The sequence below is a fragment of the Giraffa tippelskirchi genome, chromosome 2, assembly GCF_054371585.1.
Source record: "Giraffa tippelskirchi isolate mGirTip1 chromosome 2, T2T-mGirTip1v1.2.pri, whole genome shotgun sequence".
Lineage (NCBI taxonomy): Eukaryota > Metazoa > Chordata > Mammalia > Artiodactyla > Giraffidae > Giraffa > Giraffa tippelskirchi.
The window spans coordinates 219607986-219626127 of NC_137276.1; the positions used below are offsets into that span (position 1 = coordinate 219607986).

At 43.0% G+C, this 18142-nt stretch overlaps 1 long non-coding RNA gene across 1 annotated transcript in view; it reads right to left on the reverse strand.

Annotated features, from left to right (window-relative positions):
- LOC145532498 (uncharacterized) overlaps window positions 1-15613 on the reverse strand; it is a 35962-nt gene extending 20349 nt beyond the window's left edge. The window contains exon 1 of the long non-coding RNA XR_014073294.1: window positions 15487-15613. This is a non-coding gene — a long non-coding RNA (uncharacterized LOC145532498). The remainder of the gene's footprint in view (window positions 1-15486) is intronic.
- Window positions 15614-18142: the final 2529 nt, after the last annotated feature.

Sequence of the window (18142 nt, forward strand, 5' to 3'; positions counted from 1 at the left end):
CTGTATTCCAGCCAGACGGAGCTACTTGTGATCCTCATAGTCAGTGAGTGAGTGCCCAAGTCCTCAGTGACCCCATGGGCTGTAGCCCACCAGGCTCCTCTGCCCATGGGGTTTTCCAGGCAAGAATACTGGAGTGGGCTACCATTTCCTCCTACTCCAGCGAATCCTTCCAATCCAGTATTTAACATCATTTTTGATTGTTCTCTGCTTTATTCAAGACCTTGCCTCTTCTGGATTGCTTTTTGTTCCTCCATGATTTAAAATTTCAAATTGTATCTTTCCTTCAAAATCCAGTTTAAATGTCATTTCTAATTTAAGTGTCATTTCTTTCTTGAAATCCCCCCAGGGAGCCCCAGCAAAGTAATCTCTCTCCCTTCTGAATCATCATAGTACTTTATGATTACATTTTTGTGTATTATTTTCAGTCTGGGATTGTAACAGTTCATTGACTGTCTTAACTTTACCGTCTGAGCCACCAGGGAAGCCCTCATTGATTGCCTTAACTTTTTAATTTAGATAGAAACTTCCTTGAGGGCAAGTTTCAGATTTTAAAATGGTCATGCATGTTTTCTATGCCTTGCACAATATCAAAAGCTCAATAAATAAATATTTTCTTTTCCAGTTTCGTTGAAATGTAATGGACAAATAAAACTGTAATGTCTTTAAAGTATACAACGTGATGATCTGATATACTGTTGGAGAGGCTCATCAGGACGGTGTGACTGACAACTGGTTTACTGTGAGCTGAACCAGGGCAATTAGAGGCTCTTCACCTCCTCCCTCTGTCCTTAGAATGTACATTCACACACTGTTCCCATGGTAGAAACCATTTTCAAGAACACAGCCTTGACAAAGAAAGGTGTTGTTGAGACCATGTGGATTATGTATGTGACTGAACCCCATTAAGGCCTCTATATAAACCTTTAAGATTCTGGCAAGCAGGCATGGAGATCTGCTCATCCTTGCCCAGGGCAAGTCTTGCATGTAAGTTCTCTTGCTTATTAAACTGCCATCAACTAATCTGCCACCAACTGTCTTTCTCTTTCTTTGGTCTCTCCTTGCCCTCTGTGCACTGGTTGAGGAAAGGGGGAAGCTCCAAAGTTCGGGAACCAATATATACATATGCAATGTGAAAGGATTCTCACTAGTGAGTTAATTAACAAATCCAGCACCTTGAATTCTTACCTTTTTTTCTGTGTGAAGAACACTTAAGTATCTAGGTTTTACTTGCTTAGCTATACTATGTAGTATTATAGTATTACAGTATTATAAATCAGTGCAGATGGCGACTGAAGCCATGAAATTAAAAGATGCTTACTCCTTGGAAGAAAAGTTATAACCAACCTAGACAGCATATTAAAAAGCAGAGACATTACTTTGCCAACAAAGGCCCATCTAGTCAAAGCTATGGTTTTTCCAGTAGTCGTGTATGGATGTGAGAGTTGGACTATAAAGAAAGCTGAGAGCCGAAGAATTGATGCTTTTGAACTGTGGTGTTGGAGAAGACTCTTGAGAGTCCCTTGGACAGTGAGGAGATCCAACCAGTCCATCCTAAAGGAAATCAATCCTGAGTATTCATTGGAAGGACTGATGCTGAAGCTGAAACTCCAATACTTTGGCCACCTGATGCAAAGAGCTGACTCATTTGAAAAGATCCTGATCCTGGGAAAGATTGAAGGTGGGAGGAGAAGGGGACAGAGGATGAGATGGTTGGATGGCATCACCAACTCAATGGACATGAGTTTGAGTAGGCTCCGGGAGTTGATGATGGACAGGGAAGCCTGGTGTGCTGCAGTCCCTGGAGTTGCAGAGAGTCAGACACGACTGAGCAACTGAACTGAACTGAACAGATACAATATTATCAGCTATAGTCACCATGTTATATATTAGATACTCAGACCTTATCACATAATTGAAAGTTTGACTCTTTTACCCTATTTCCCCCACATCCCAGCTCCTGGCAACCACCGTTCTACTCTCTGTGAGTTCAACAAATGACAGCAGGTAGTATTTGTCTTTTTCTGTCTGACTTATTTCACTTAACATAGTGCTCTCTAGGTTCATTCATGTTGTCACAAATGGCAAGATTTCCTTCTTTTTTAAGGCTGTATAGTATTCCATTGTGTCTGTATCTATATGTATTAATATCACGTTTTCTTTATTCATCTGTCAAAAGATGCTTAGGTTGTTTTCATGCCTTAGCTACTGTGAATAATGCTGCAATGTACATGGGAAAACAGATGTCTCTTGGAGATGTTGATTTTGTTTCCTTTGGATATACAAGAATATCTTGAAAATATTATGGGTTTGGTTCGAGACCACTGTAATAAAGTAAACATCACAATAAAGAGAGTCACATAAAGTGTTTTAGTTTCCCAGTGCATATAAAAGTTATGTTTACGCTACCCTGTAGCCTCAGTGTGCAATAGCAATATGTCTAAAAAAAGTACATACCTTAATTAAAAATTAATTTATTACTGAAAAGTGCTACCTATCATCTGTGCCTTCAGCAAGTCATGGTAGTGACCTCAGATATTGCTGACCACACATCACCATAACAGAAAAAATAAAAATGTTTGAAATGGGAAAAAAATTACCAGAATGTGACACAGACAAACAAAGTGAGCACACGCTGCTGGAAAATGGTCCTGATAGACTTGCTGGATGCAGGAATATTGCAAACCTTCAACTTGTGAAAAATGTACAGTAAAGAGACATGCGATGAAACAAGATCTGCCTGGCCTGTACACCCAGAAGTACGATTGATGGATAATAGGGTAGTTCTCTTTTTAATTGTTGAAAAACTTCCATGCGGTTTTCCACAGTGACTACACCAGTTTGCATTGCCACCAGCAGTACTCAAAAGTTCTCCTTTCTCCAAGTCCTTACCAACATTTGTTAATTACTGCCATTTTGATACCTGGAGAAGGAAATGGCAACCCACTACAGTATTCTTGCCTGGAGAATTCCTTGAACAGGAATTCCTGGTGGGCCACAGTTCATGGGGTTGCAGAGTCAGACATGACTGAAGCGACTTAGTGCCGTTTTGATAACAGAAATCTTAATATGTGTGAAGTGAAGTGAAGTGAAAGTCGCTCAGTTGTATTCGAATCTTTGTGATCCCGTGGACTGTAGCCCTCCAGGCTTCTCTGTGCATGGAGTTCTCCAGGCAAGAATACTGGAGTGGGTTGCCATTCCCTCCTCCAGGGGATCTTCCTGACCCAGGGATCAAACCTGGGTTTCCCACATTGCAGGCATATTCTTTACCATCTGAGCCACTGGGGAAGCCATGTGTGAGGTGCTATCCTATTATAGTTGTGATTTGCTTTTCCCTGATGGTGCAGATTGGTTAGAGGCTGGACCCTCAGGCTGTAACAGAGCAAGGAAGCAGTCAGTCTCCTTTTGGGGAGGAACTGGGAGATGGCCACTTTGTCCTGCTCCCTTTGCACTGAGTCCATGTGTAGAGCTGCAGGGTGTGTGTGTGTGTGTGTGTGTACACACTCCCACACCTGTTTAACAACTGCTTCCTGGTTTGTGGTAGTCCTGTGGGAGTTGCACACGCAAGCACTATTGATCGTCAGCTGGGACGCTTGGAGACCAGCCCCTCAAGTGCCTGCCGTAAAAGTCAGAGTACTAGGTATGTGGGCCAGCATCTTCCAGGGAGATAAACTGGGCACTTGGTTTCATTGTTGGGGTGAACCAGAGCCCTGGGGAGAGGGGAAGTAGCCATCAGCCCATTCAGGCTCTGGGAAAGACCACAGTCATCACTCAGATGCCTTCTAATTAGAAGCCAGACTCTCAGACAGCAGCTCATAAAACATACAGTCCAACCCCACTCGGGGAAGGACCGGGAGATAGGCCTTTCTGTCTGCTCACTCAGCGTTGCAGTGAGTTCTCCTGTATCTTGTTAACAATTTTTGTTTGTTTGTTATAGCCTTGTGGGACTTCATTGAACAAAACCCTACTGGCTGTCAGAGGTAGACAACTTGCGGATCATTCCTCCAGGAGAGGGTTATAAATCTGGAATCTCGATGTGGAGTCCAGACCCTTTTCTCCTCAGGAGAAGCTGAGAGCCTGGGGTTCCCTCCCAGTTGTATGTTGCTGTGCCTGGTGAATTTACAGCTAGAATGTCTTTCAGCCTTTCCTGCCTGTTTCCATGTATTTTCTCAGTGATCTGATGTGTAGCAATCACTTGGCTAGTTCCTGAGTCTCTCTCAGAGGGGACCACAGTGTGTATAGCTGTACGTTTGGTGCATCCATGATTAAATTCAGGAGTCTCCTATGTCACCATCTGCGTCTGGAAGAGTAAATAAACATCTACTGACTATGTGAGCCATAAAGCAGAGAAGGATTGGAGTTTGGACTAAAAGATACACACTTACTTTAATTTGTTGGGAAAACAACATCAAACTAGCACTTATCCTTTTAAGAAAGGAGTTACCATTTGAGACAAATAGCAATCTGTTTAAGAAGTTCAAAGACAATATATTTCTGTGAGGCATTCTGATTTGACCTCCAAATCACTTCTTAGTCAAGACTGTGGAAATGGTTTTGAGCTTAAAATAGAAACACATGGTTAGTGGAGAGGTAGACTTTTAGTATGATGGCAAATGTACAGGAAAATGGAATTAGCACCTGCCTGTAGTATTTCAGTTCCCTATGCCTAAAAGCAAACTTTCTGTTGTTTTAACATCTTTTGACCTAAGATAACCATATTACATAAATATTTATTAAAATATCTCAGAGTTCCGTCTTCTCATCTGCTAAGATTGTAGATTTTCAGGATTGGGTCCCTTTTTTTAACTTTTAATTTTGTATTGAAATATAGTTGATTAACAATGTTATGTTAGTTTCAGGTGTAGAGCAAAGTGATTCGATTATACATATACTTGTATCCATGTGTGTGTGTGTGCTAAGTTACACCAGTTGTGTCTGACCCTTTGTGACCCTATGGACTGTAGCCTGCCAGGCTCCTTGGTCCATGGGATTCTCCAGGCAAGAATTCTGAAGTGGGTTGCCATTTCCTTCTCCAGGGGATCTTCCCAACCAGGAATAGAACCGGCTTCTATTTTGTCTCCTGCATTGGTAGATGGGTTCATTACCACTAGCGCCATCTGGGAAGCCCATATGTATCTATTTTTTGTCAAATTATTTTACCATTTAGGATGTGGTTCAACATTTGCTTAATTTAGTTTTGTGTGTGTTTCACATACTATACAGTCATCTCAACAAAACTTTTTTTGGCCACGCCTAGCGTCTTTGGGGATCTTAGTTACCTGACCAGAGAGATCAAACCCGGGCCCTCGGCAGTCAAATCACAGAGTCCGAATCACTGGACAGCCAGGGGATTTCCCTCAACAACACTTTTAATGTGTTTTTTGTTTATTTATTTTTAACCTTCCTCTTTATTCCCTTCTACTATCACAACTGGCTCTCCAGGTGACTCGGTGGTAAAGAATCCTCCTACCAATGCAGGAGATGCAGGTTTGATCCGTGTGTGGGGAAGATCCTCTGGAGGATGAAAATGGCAACCCACTCCAGGATTCTTGCCTAGAAAATTCCATGAACAGAGGAGCCTGTCGGGCTACAGTCCATGGGGTCTCAAAGAGTTGGACATGATTGAGCTACTGAGCACTGAGCACGCATGTACTATCAGAATTAAAATATATGAAACTCTCACTGTGCAAAATATGCCCATGATGTTGCCAGCTCTTCTGATGTTTATAGAATATGTCAACACCCTATAGTGAATTGGCATCGTTTTGTTATCCTGTGCTGTGCTTCGTCGCTCAGTTGTGTCTGAGCCTTTGCAACCCCATAGACTGTAGCCTGCAAGGCTCCTCTGTCCATGGAATTCTCAGAGCAGTCATACGGGAGTGGGTTACCATTTGCTACTCCAGACGATCTTCCAAACCAGGGAGCGAACCCAGGTCTCCTGCATTGCAGGCGGATTCTCGACCATCTGAGCCACCAGGGAAGCCCTTTGCTATCCTACTTACCATCAAAGAAAAGAAACAAATGCCCCCAAGCAAAGAATCCAACGCCCTCCTCCCCCTCCCCCCCCCCCCCGCTGCAATAGCATTTCCATGATGGAAAATGTATCTGTGACAAGAGCTGAGCATAAGGGGAGGATATGCCTGGGACCCACGGTGGGGACAGCGGAAATGTGCGGCTCCCATCGTCTCTTCACCCCCTCGGTGTCCACCTGCACCACCCATCTGAAGGAATTAGCCTCCCAGAGAGGGAGATGCCGGCAGTGAGCACACCTGCAGGGTGGTGTGACTGCACCGCCTAGTCAGGGGTTGCTAGGGAAGCAGTTTTTTAAAAGCAGGGGAGGAGAACTGTCAAGGTTTGGCTCCCCGTGAAATCTGCCTGTCAGAACAGATGATGCATTTGGGTATAACACGCTCCGAGTGTCTCCTTCCAGCACTTTCCTCTCTCATTTCAGGGCTTTCGGAATTTTGCTGCAACTTATCCCTTTAAGAGGCTTTTCCTCTCCCATGTTCTCCCCTGAACGTTAGTCCTGAGAGGGGAGAGATTCTGTTTAAAATGCCCACTCAGGACTGATTCACTAGAATCAAGTCAACCAGGCCCTCTAGCGTCTTCCATCACTGCACACACTGCCCCCCACCCCAGTTTTCAGGGGCACATCCCTCCAGTCCTGGTCCTTCACCTTGTCTGAAATTAGAAGAGGGTGTGGCATTGTTCAGCAGGCTTGGGTCAGACCAGCTCAGAGGGCACCTGGCTTTCTGGGAATGGCCTGAGGAATGATGTGATTTTTTAAAAAAATTTTTTAGTTTGTATTAAAGTATATCCAGTCAGCAATGTTGTGATATTTTTGGATGAACAGCGAAGGAACTCAGCCATACATATACATGTATCCATTCTCCCCCAAGTTCCCTTCCCATCCAGGCGACCACATAACATTGGGCAAAGTTCCCTGCGCTATACAGACCTTGTTGGTTATCCGTTTTAAATATAGCAGTGTGTGCATCTGAAAAGAAATGATACAGATGAACTTATTTACAGGACAGAAGCAGACTCATAGATTTAGATTGGGATGGACAGGGAATCATATGAATTTTGAAGGTGTAGAGAAGGCAAGAAAATGAGAAGTGGATGGGATCGTGATATATTGTCCTTGGAACTACTGGCCTTCCAGAATCATGGGGACATTTTTGTTTTGAAAAATGCATGAGCTTTTAAGATCAGCAAGTGAAGTCTTCATTCAGAAGAGTCCATTCGCAGAGGCCATCATACTGACATAACTTGTATGATGCTTCTTGAGGAGGAGAAGGGGATGACAGAAAATAAGATGGTTGGATGGCATCACTGACTCAATGGACATGAGTTTGGGTAAACTCCAGGAGTTGGTGATGGACAAGGAGGCCTGGTGTGTTATGGTTCATGGGGTCACAAAGAGTTGGACACGACTGAGCAACTCGACTGAACTGAACTGAACATTTAATCCTTATCACCGGAGGAGGTAAATATTATTATCTTTATTTTATAGCTGATACAATGAAAGCTCAGAGAAGTTGCACATGTGGTAAGTGGTAAGTAATGGCGTCTGAATGAAATCTGGAGTTCTCACTCTGGTCTGTAAGTCTTTCTATTATCTAATCTCCCAAGCAGGGGAAAAAAAAAAATCCATCTCTCAAGTACAAGGTCTTGTTTTCCTCTGAAAGAGTGGATAGTAAGCAAGCAGAATGGGGGTTGGCTGGTGACAGTATTTGTACATACAGAAGGAGAAAGAATACCTCTTTAGATTTGGAGTCTCTGGTGTAAACAGAGCTGCTTCTTTGATTTTATTTCATAGCTAAATGATGCTAGTGAGTGTTATAAATGTCCTAATCCAAAATCTCATCTCTAATTCCCTGCTGTAAGCTCTAAAACAAAGAGAACTTATCATTTGCCTTAATAGACTTTGTTCTGTATGTACTCAGAGACGGCAGAATTCCAATTAAAAGGGTATTGATTGTTCATAGATTGATGCCATCCATTCAAAATCAATGGTCACTGAACTTCTCTCAGTGATTTTTATCGTGCGCACTCTTGGCCCTTATACTTTGCTTATTAAATGTTCCACTGTAATTGTATGCCCAGTTAACATGGACGATTCCTTCACTATTAATATATCATTTTCGGATTTTAGTCTAGTTAGCGCTATTAGTCATTGCAAGCGAAAGCCAGTGGAGTCTTACAAACCGGAAAGCCTTCCCTTGCCTGCTTTCAGAGATGATTTATATGCTCTCAATCCTCTGAGCTTAAAGCAGGTAAACATCTTCAGTTAAGCTGAACAGAAAAATAGAAATTCTGTGGAAAACAGAACAAAACCCCCAAACCAGGAAAATAAAGCAGAGAGCATGAACTATGTCATAGGACGTTCTGACTGGATCAATGGGGGGTATAATTTTATTGCCTATGAAGCAAAATCATGACCAATTGTGCTCAGGGACACGCTCTCCTAGAGCGTCCTGCTAATTAAATCTGAGAGGAAGACACCTTGATACGTGACCGGGTGTCAGGCTGAAGTCTGGCAATGGAGGAGGAGGAGCTGGCCGAGCTCAGGGAACGCATTTCGGAAGACAGATGTGATCGTTGCGTGAGGCTGGGCGAAATTGATCTTCCAGTTCGATGGCTGCTCCGGGATCATGAAGTTACCCGTGGCCCATGAAGATTTTCGTTTGACTCAGGCTCATTCTTCAGACCAAAGACTGCATCCCACTTTTTCCCGCTGGTGTCACAGCTAAACTCCATTAAGGATAAACCATCAGGCAGATTCTGCCTACCTTGACACTTCTGTTCTGAAGAGAACTGTTCATTTATTTAACTAATGTCTGCTTTCTGCCTTAGGGGGCTCCTTGATGGCTCCATAGGGTGGGGTAGAGGGCAGAGTGCTAAGAGGGAGGTGTATCCAGTGGAATCATTCCTTAGGGACCAGGAGCGCACGTGCGTGCTAAGTCACTTCAGTCGTGTCCGACTCTTTGCAACCCTATGGACTGTAGCCTGCCAGGCTCTGTCCATGGGATTCTCCAGGAAGAATACTGGAGTGGATTTCCATTTCCTTCTCCAAGGGACAGGAGACTCAGGATCTAATCCCAGCTCTTTCACAAGTTGGTTGCAGGTTGTTTAACTTTTCTATAAATAAGAGAGAGTTATTTTTCTTCTCTGTAAATAAAGTTGTACCCAATAGCCATATCCTTTCCAGATCTAACATTCTTTCTATGGTAAGATCTAGAATACTATCCTCCAACTATTTTGCTCTTGTACTTCCTAAAAGAATTTTTAAAAGGAGTGTACCTCCTATATTTTTAAGCTCATGTGTCATCAGTTTAATTAGTTACCAAGGATGTAGTTTCCAACATACTGTGTGTTGCATAAGGGTTTTCAACGTATTTTTATCAAACTTGTGGACCTGTTAGATTTAGCTTATCCAGCTTATGGTACATGTTGCCACATCATCTAATTAACAAAGCCAGTTCTCACTGTCAAGTTATTCAGCCAAATCAGATTTAGTCTTCATCAGAAAAGTTGATCTCATTTTTTCATTCAAATACATTTGTTAACATGCATCCTGGTGTCAACCATCTCATTTTAGAATACTAATTTTAGGATAATTAAATAACTGGATACTTAGAAAACGTGTTAGCTAGCTAAGAACTTTGCCATGAGTATTTCTTAATTTGTATTTTAAGGACTGACCCTTGAGAGCAATATGTTCTCCAAATGTTCTTTTGCTTGGTGTCAGGGAGGCTAGTAAATGTGGGGGCAAGATACCATGGTAGGTCTTGAGATGAGTGAGAGGTATGCCTTTCTTTTTTAAAGTGAGAGAACAGTGATTTGAGATGAGAGGTGGCAGCTTATTATCCTCTACCATGATTAACTTGGTGCTTCAGAAATCTGACCAGTGATTAAACTGAGAACTCACGGAGACCAACGTCTCTGCTTTCTTTAAACTGAGAAGGTGGCAGTGCCATCTCTATGTGCTTTTGTTTTGATTTACCATCTTGGTCAAGGAACGAGCAGTTTCAGACCTTTCACTTGGCCTTTTCCACTGTGATGGCTCACACCAGGTATGAAGGAACCCATGTGGTATATTTGGAGTCTGGCAGAAATGATCAATGGATGGGCTTATGGATCCAGTGAATGAACCATGAAACGGATGTAGGCTATGACTCCATCGATTACTGGTCTCCATGTGTCCCAACATGCGTTGGATCTCTGGGTATCAATCCAATTTAGAATCTTTCAATTCTTGAAAGATCTGGGCATCCCTTTGTCCTCAATGCACAGTTACTTAAATAAATGTCGTTAGCCTCTTTGAAGAAGGTCTTGGGAACTTAAACTACTGAATATACTTACTGTTGTGCTTCGTAATAGTCTTTAAAGGAAATTGGTCCTCTTTAGTTGATGGGTTCTGAGTCTGAGATCAGGCTCCTGTCTGGAAATTGACCAGTTTTTATGGAAGTGGTTCCTCTTAGCTTCCTGATTATCTTGATTATTTAGTACAGAACACTCTGACTTGATGCCTATCTATTTTGCCTCTAGGAACATCTCCATTGTTCTCTGAAAGTCAGGCTTCCTGAGGCTATTCCAACCTTGCTTCTTGCTGTAATCATCTTGCTCATTTGCTTCTGAGGGTTAAGTGCTGCTTCTTGGTCTCTATTATTTAAGGGTTCCGTCATCCCAGTGTCAAGAGGGACCCCACAAGCTTTCTCATAAGCCTTCCATATGACCGGCTTTGTGAACGCATCCTGTATGACTGCACCTAGCCCTGTGCCCGGAAGGGCCCCCACACTGTTTAACGCTCTGCTCTTGCAGGCTCGAAATTCTTTTCAAGCAAGGGACTCCACATTTTCCTTTTGTACTGGGCCCTGCAAATTATGTTGCCAATCCCAGCCCCGGCCTTCAGAATGTGGCCACGACTGAGATTCTTGGTAATGCTGGAAACTTTCTCACCAGTGCATTTTCACTGCATCAGCAGAGGGAGTTTTCTGTGTGTCTACTTGCAGAAAATAGTAGCTTTATGTAGTATATCGACTTTACTGTGTTCACCTTTCTGAGTCCTTTGATTCCTTATCCTTCCCACTGTTATATTGGTTCTGGCATGTCTGCTTCACTTAGTGTGGGCTATTGCTTTGTCTAAATTTCCAAGAGCCAGCCTAGCAGTATAGAAGCATTGTTTTCCAAGGTCTTGAGAGAGTATTAAATCTGTATTCTGAAATAGGTTTCTGATCCAACTTCACATCCCTCTCCTTTACCCCTTAACCCAACATTCTTTTAAGGATTTGTATTCACAAGCATACTTTTTTTTTTCCTGCTATTATATTTTATTTATTTTTATTTTTAAATTTTTGGCTACACTGGGTCTTTGTTGCAGCATGCGGGCTTCTCTTGTTGTAGAGCACAGGTTCAAGGATGAAACCCAAATCCCCTGCATTTGGGAGGCAGATTCTTAACCACTGGACCACCAGGGAAGTCCCTTTGGTAGTATGTTTAACCAGCTCCTGTGCACCGTGAGTGTATTCACTTCTGCTTTGAAGTGAATAGTCACCCTTAGTTATGAATCAATGGCACTCAGCAGCCACCCGTTTCCACTCTTAGAGTTGCCTTTTTCCTCCCATCTCTCACATTTTGGTTACATGACATTGGCTGGTGCTTTGCCATCCACTGTTATCACATCTGTTGTGCCACCAGTGAAAGTTTGAACAACTGCACTGCTTTAGCACACTAGTTACTGTTTGCCACCTTCCACTACCTACTGTCCTCATTGCCAGACAGCTGGCACTGATCCAACTTCCAAATCCCAATCTTGGGTCTTCTTCCTGGAACCGCTCCTGTCATCCACCCGCTTAAACTAGATTCCTTGGAAAGATTCTGAGATAAGGTGCTGCAGACAGTAGTAGAAGGTTTGTAGGGAATGTTCTTGGAAAGTACACTGGGAAGGAAGTCAGCATGATAAGAATGAGAAGACGGAGAGGTTGACCTCCAATACAACTGAGGCTTCAGCTAATCCCAAGGGGAATTTTACTTGTCTATCTACCTATCATCTGTTTATTTATTTAAAAATTTTGGCCATGCCTCATGGCATGTGGGATCTTAGTTCCTTGACCAGGAATCAAACCTGTGCCCCCTACAGTGGAACTGTAGAGTCTTAACCATTGGACCACCAAGGAAATCCCCCAAGGGGAATTTTAAAGATAGGATGGTCCTTCAGGCTCTCCTAAATAGAAGGAAAGCAAGCTTGACCTTAAATCCCCATAGCAGCTCATTAGCTGTGAGACCACCTTCCCCAGGAGATGTCACCTCAGGCAAAGCAGTTCAGGAGGCATAAGTAGTTGCCAGTGTGGGATGCAGCTGTGAACCCTGGGCAACTGGGAGCTGGGTGTGCCACCCTCAAAGAAGGATCTGGACAGAGCACCAAAGCTCTGCAGGCCAATCAGAGTCCAGATAATAATATCCTACTGAGAATGATGAGATGAACTAGAATGGACACATCTGAACACTGGGATTTGAACACATTTTCTGCTATTGCTTATCAGTTTTCAGTTCACAGGCTAGATATTTCCAGTGTACCAGCAAAAGCATTCCAATAGTGGTCACAGCAATGGTCAAACTGGATATTTTATTTATTTAAATAAATATGGAAAAGTTTTGACAGTTTTAGCTACATTTAGCTTAACATTTTGTTTATGCTTATTACCTGGCACCGCTCCTATTGTTCCTGAGAGTATTTCAGAATATGCTTATTTAATTTCCTTTCTCTGCCATTTTTACTTCATTTGTTCCACCACATTGACTTTCCTACAGTTTAGCTGACAATATAAATAGAAGCAGAAGAGCTCGGAAATCTACCCAAATGCTACCCCAACCATGGTTAGCAATTTCAAACCATGACTTCTGTATTACGTTTTCTTTTCCTTGTATTCCTAATGATGTTCACCTGCTTTGGTTCTCAGCAAAGAGTCTGCGTGGAGAAAAGGGAAATTCTTGTCCTAGTGAGTTTTGAAAAAACAACTATTATCCACTGTCAAGCGTGCGATTCTGTGTATGGTAGTCGCTGAGTCATGTCCTACTCTTTGCTACTCTGTGGAGTATAGCCCACCAGGCTCCTCTGTCCATGGGATTGTCCAAGCAAGAATACTGGAGTGGGTTGCCATTACCTTCTCCAGGGGAACTTCCCAACCTAGAGATCGAACCCACATCTCCTGTATTGCAGGCAGATTCTTTACCATCTGAGCCAGCAGGGAAGCTGTTCAGTTCAGCTCAGTTGCTCAGTCATACCCGACTCGTTGCACCCCATGGACTGCAGCATGCCAGGCTTTTCTGTCCATCACCAACTCCCAGAGCTTGCTCAAACTCATGTCCATCAAGTTGGTGATGCCATCCAACCATCTCATCCTCTGTCACCCCCTTCTCCTCCTGCCTTCAATCTTTTCCAGCATCAGAGTCTTTTCCAGTGAGTCAGTTCTTCCTATCAGGTGGCCAAAAGATTGGAGTTTTAGTTTCAGTATCAGTCCTTCCAATGAATGTTCAGGACTGATTTCCTTTGGGATTGACTGCTTTGATCTCCTTGCAGTCAAAGGGGCTCTCAAGAGTCTTCTCCAACACCACAGTTCAAAAGCATCAATTCTTCGGCGCTCAGCTTTCCTCATAGTCCAACTCTCACATCCATACATGACTACTGGAAAAACCAAAGCATTGACCATACAGACCTTTGTTGGCAAAGTAATGTCTCTGCTTTTTAATATACTGTCTAGGTTGGTCATAGCTTTTCTTCCAAGGAGCAAGTGTGTTTTAATTTCATGGCGGCAGTCACCATCTGCAGTGATTTTGGAGCCCCAAAATATTACGTCTCTCACTGTTTCCATTGTTTTCCCATCTATTTGCCATGAAGTAATGGGACTAGACGCCATGATCTTAGTTTTTGAATGTTGAGTTTTAAGCCAGCTTTTTCATTCTCTTCTTTCACTTTCTTCAAGAGGCTCTTTAGTTCTCTTTCACTTTCTGCCATAAGGGTGGTGTCATCTGCATATCTGAGGTTATTGATATTTCTCCTGGCAATCTTGATTCCAGCTTGTGCTTCATCCAGCCTGGCATTTTGCATGATGAACTCTGCATAGAAGTTAAATAAGCAGGGTGACAATATACAGCCTTCATGTATTCCTTTCCCAACTTGGAACTAGTCTGTTGTTCCATATCCAGTTCTAACTGTTGCTTCTTGACCTGCATACAGATTTCTCAGGAGGCAGGTGAGGTAGTCTGGTATTCCTGTCTCTTTAAGAATTTTCCACAGTTTGCTGTGATCCACACAATCAAAGGCTTTGGCATAGTATATAAATCAGAAGCAGATGTTTTTATGGAACTCTCTTGCTTTTTCGATGATCCAGCGCACGTTGGCAATTTGATCTCTGGTTCCTCTGCCTTTTCTAAATCTAGCTTGAACATCTGGAAATTCTCGGTTCTTAAACTGTTGAAACCTGACTTGGAGATATGAAAGATAAGAAAGGCAAAAAGATATGACACTGAAAGATGAACTCCCCAGGTCTGTAGGTGCCCAATATGCTACTGGAGAAGAGTGGAGAAATAATTCCAGAAAGAAAGAAGAGATGTAGCCAAAGCCAAAACAACGCCCAGTTGTGGATGTGACTGGTGATGGAAGTAAAGTCCGATGTTGTAAAGAGCAATATTGCATAGGAACCTGGAATGTTAGGTCCATGAATCAGAGTAAATTAGAAGTGATCAAACAGGAGATGGGAAGAGTGAACGTCGACATTTTAGGAATCAGCGAACTAAAATGGACTGGAATGGGAGAGTTTAATTCAGATGACCATCATATACACTACTGTGGGCAAGAATCCCTTAGAAGAAATGTGTTAGCCCTCATAGTCAGCAAAAGAGTCCTAAATGCAATACTTGGATGCAATCTCATAAATGACAGAATGATCTCTGTTCGTTTCTAAGGCAAATCTTTCAATATCTCAGTAATCCAAGTCTGTGCCCCAAGCAGTAATGCCGAAGAAGCTGAAGTTGAACGGTTCTATGAAGGGAAGCCTTAGAAAGTCTAATAGATAAGTCAGAGAAGCTACTAAGCTTCACCTCAAATGAAAGCTTTAGTTGAGCTGACTTGGAGTCTGCTTTGCAGACTGGCTATGCAATTTTGATCATGTTTTCACAGGTTTGTCCTTCCTCAAAATTATGCTAAGGTCATCATCCCTCAATAAAAGTTTTATTTTTCATATTCTATTTTTTTTTCTTCTTATGAATCAAAGGACACAATTGCCTGAAATCATTTTCCATCGGATTAGGATTTTGGCTGGTAGAAATAATTGCTTAGGATGAAAGAGCGTTCTTTTCTCACTCAAAGCTGACGAGCTCAATACTGTTGATGATACAGGTCATTGTTAAACACTATTGACTGGTGACCTGTGACCCCTCACTCCCTTGCCCCCTCTGGGAAGGAACAGGGTGCTCTCTCCTTACTTGAGGCTTTGCTCTGCTCAGCTGCATCATCCTCTGAAGCACATGCTCTGCATCCCAAATGAGTCACCAAACAGATTCCCTATTATACAGGGCAGGTAGTTCAGAGTCATTGGCATCTATGTGAATGATGAGTTCTGTTTCATCATAAATAACTTGAATATTCATGTCCTATCTGAGATTCTAGAACCTTCCTATTCATGGATGCAATCAGAACAACACATATACCTATTTTGTCATGGCAGAAAATAGCCTCAAATCTCACTCTCGATAATCTGTTGCTGCAAGATGATTTCCAATGTCAGATCACTGCAGAGAAGGTAAAGAGTTATCTGAACTTTTACACAACGTAAAATAATTTTATAACATATCACATAGCTACTGAAGCAAAGGGTGGTGATTCAGTTGGCCTCAGAAGACACCCTTAAATTCATCGCCAGAGCAATATGGAGAAGGAAGACAGATTATCCACATTCTAATTTTTCAATCCTAGGTGAGACTATTTGCAATTACAAGCTTTAAAATCACAGACAGTGGCCACCCCCTGTTTCCTGGAGTATCTGTCTTCTTTGCACAGGAATCCTTATTTTTTAAAGTGAGCTATGTGGGGACTGGGCCATAGCTGCATCACCCCCATGAAACCAGAACTCTCACAGCCAGGTGACATAGGCATCCATAAAACACAGTGGGAGTGACCCAGGCACTGTTTCTGAGGTTGTTCTCAAAACACATCATTATCTGGCTTTTCTGTTTCAATAATTTGTAAGCAAGCTGCCTCCTCTATGAACAGACCAGCAGGAAAGCAGAAAGGCATGTGAGTTATTGAATCTCTCCTTCCTGGGACTTGGGAAACAACCTCAATTTTAATGTGTTGAAACGTGGAACTGACCTTGAGGGAATGTCCTTTGGATTGCAAACACTGGAGAAGCCTGGGCTACTTTAAGGAATGTGGAGAAACACTCATTTCATGACACTTACTTGTCTGGTATCCCCATGAGAGATGTTAGCTAATGGTTTTTAACCAATGTTTCCAGCAAGATTTTGGAAGAGATGTGAACAGACACTCAATATAATCATTTATAGCCCTGTCCTGCTATGAGTACTACTTATTTCATATGTGATTATGGTAAAGGTACGAGGCTGAATCTGAGTCATTCTTATCCTTGGATTCCTATGTATATCTCGAACCCTGCAGAAGCCCTTACTGGGTAGTGGGGATCCAGAGCATATCATGTATCAATCACTTGTACTCTGCTGCTGCTGCTGCTGCTGCTGCTGCTAAGTCGCTTCAGTCATGTCCGACTCTGTGCGACCCCATGGACGGCAGCCCACCAAGCTCCCCCATCCCTGGGATTCTCCAGGCAAGAACACTGGAGTGGATTGCCATTTCCTTCTCCAATGCATGAAAGTGAAAAGTGAAAGTGAAGTCGCTCAGTCATCCCCATGAACTGCAGCCTACCAGGCTCCTCTGTCCATGGGATTTTCCAGGCAAGAGTACTGGAGTGGGGTGCCATTGCCTTCTCTGACTTGTACTCTAGATGGACCAATTGACCTCATCCCAGACCCTATGAAGAGGGATCACGGTAAAGATAGAATATGGATAAAAGAATTGTCTAAAACCCCCAGAAGGTATTTAATGAACAAAAGCATTGCTTTGAGGCTTTTATTGCAAAGTGCAACCTTAGAGTAGGGTAAAGAGCACTTGACTACTGAGGTTCAATAGACACATGGACCTAACTTAGAACAAAATGAGACAAGGTGGCTGATTATCAGGCCAGACCTGCCTGGACCTGGCTCTAAGGGGAAAGGCCACCAATCACAGTGTGTCGGCACTGACACCCTTGGTGTCCACGTGAACTGTGCTATGCTCCTTACACAGAGGCTTGATGGCTGCCTGGCAGCTTTTCTGTGTTTTATCTGTGACCAGTGATTCTCAACACCTGGCAATTTTTCTTTCCAGGGACATCAAGCAATGTCCAGAGACATTTTTTTTTGGTTAATACAACTTGGAGGGACCTGGTGGGGGCTGAGGGTGTGTTGCTACCACTGTCTGGTGGGCAGAGGCCAGGGATGTTGCTATACATCCCACAGTACCCGGGACAGTCTTCACCTCCTCTCCAAAACAAAGAAGTGTCCAGTTCAAAATGTAGTAGCACCAAGATCTATGACTTTATCACTGTAGTAGTTTTGAACAAGAAAGGAGAGTTATGAAGGCACACTTACTCACTCAGTCATGTCCAACTCTTGCAACCTGAGTGGACTGTAGCCCACCAGGCTCCTCTGTCCCTGGGATTCTCCAGGCAAGAATACTGGAGGAGGGTGGGTTGCCATTTCCTCCTCCAGGGGATCTTCCTAACCCAGGGGTTAAAGCCACATCTCCTGTGTCTCTTGCCTTGCAGGTGGATTCTTCACCCATTGAGTCATCAAGGAAGCCCATTATGCAGGCATTGCCATGCAAATGAGCTGCTCTATTCCACAGGCACGTCTCAAACACCCTGATTGGGACTCCAAGCTTTGTGAGAGGATTGGAAAGGGAAGGCACTTCTGCCAAAAAAGAGGGGTGTGGAGCCAGATAACTGTGATCTGGGAAAACATGCCGTGCATATAAACATTTCCTGTATGCCCAGCTTTGCTCAGATTTAAACTTTATTAGCATTTA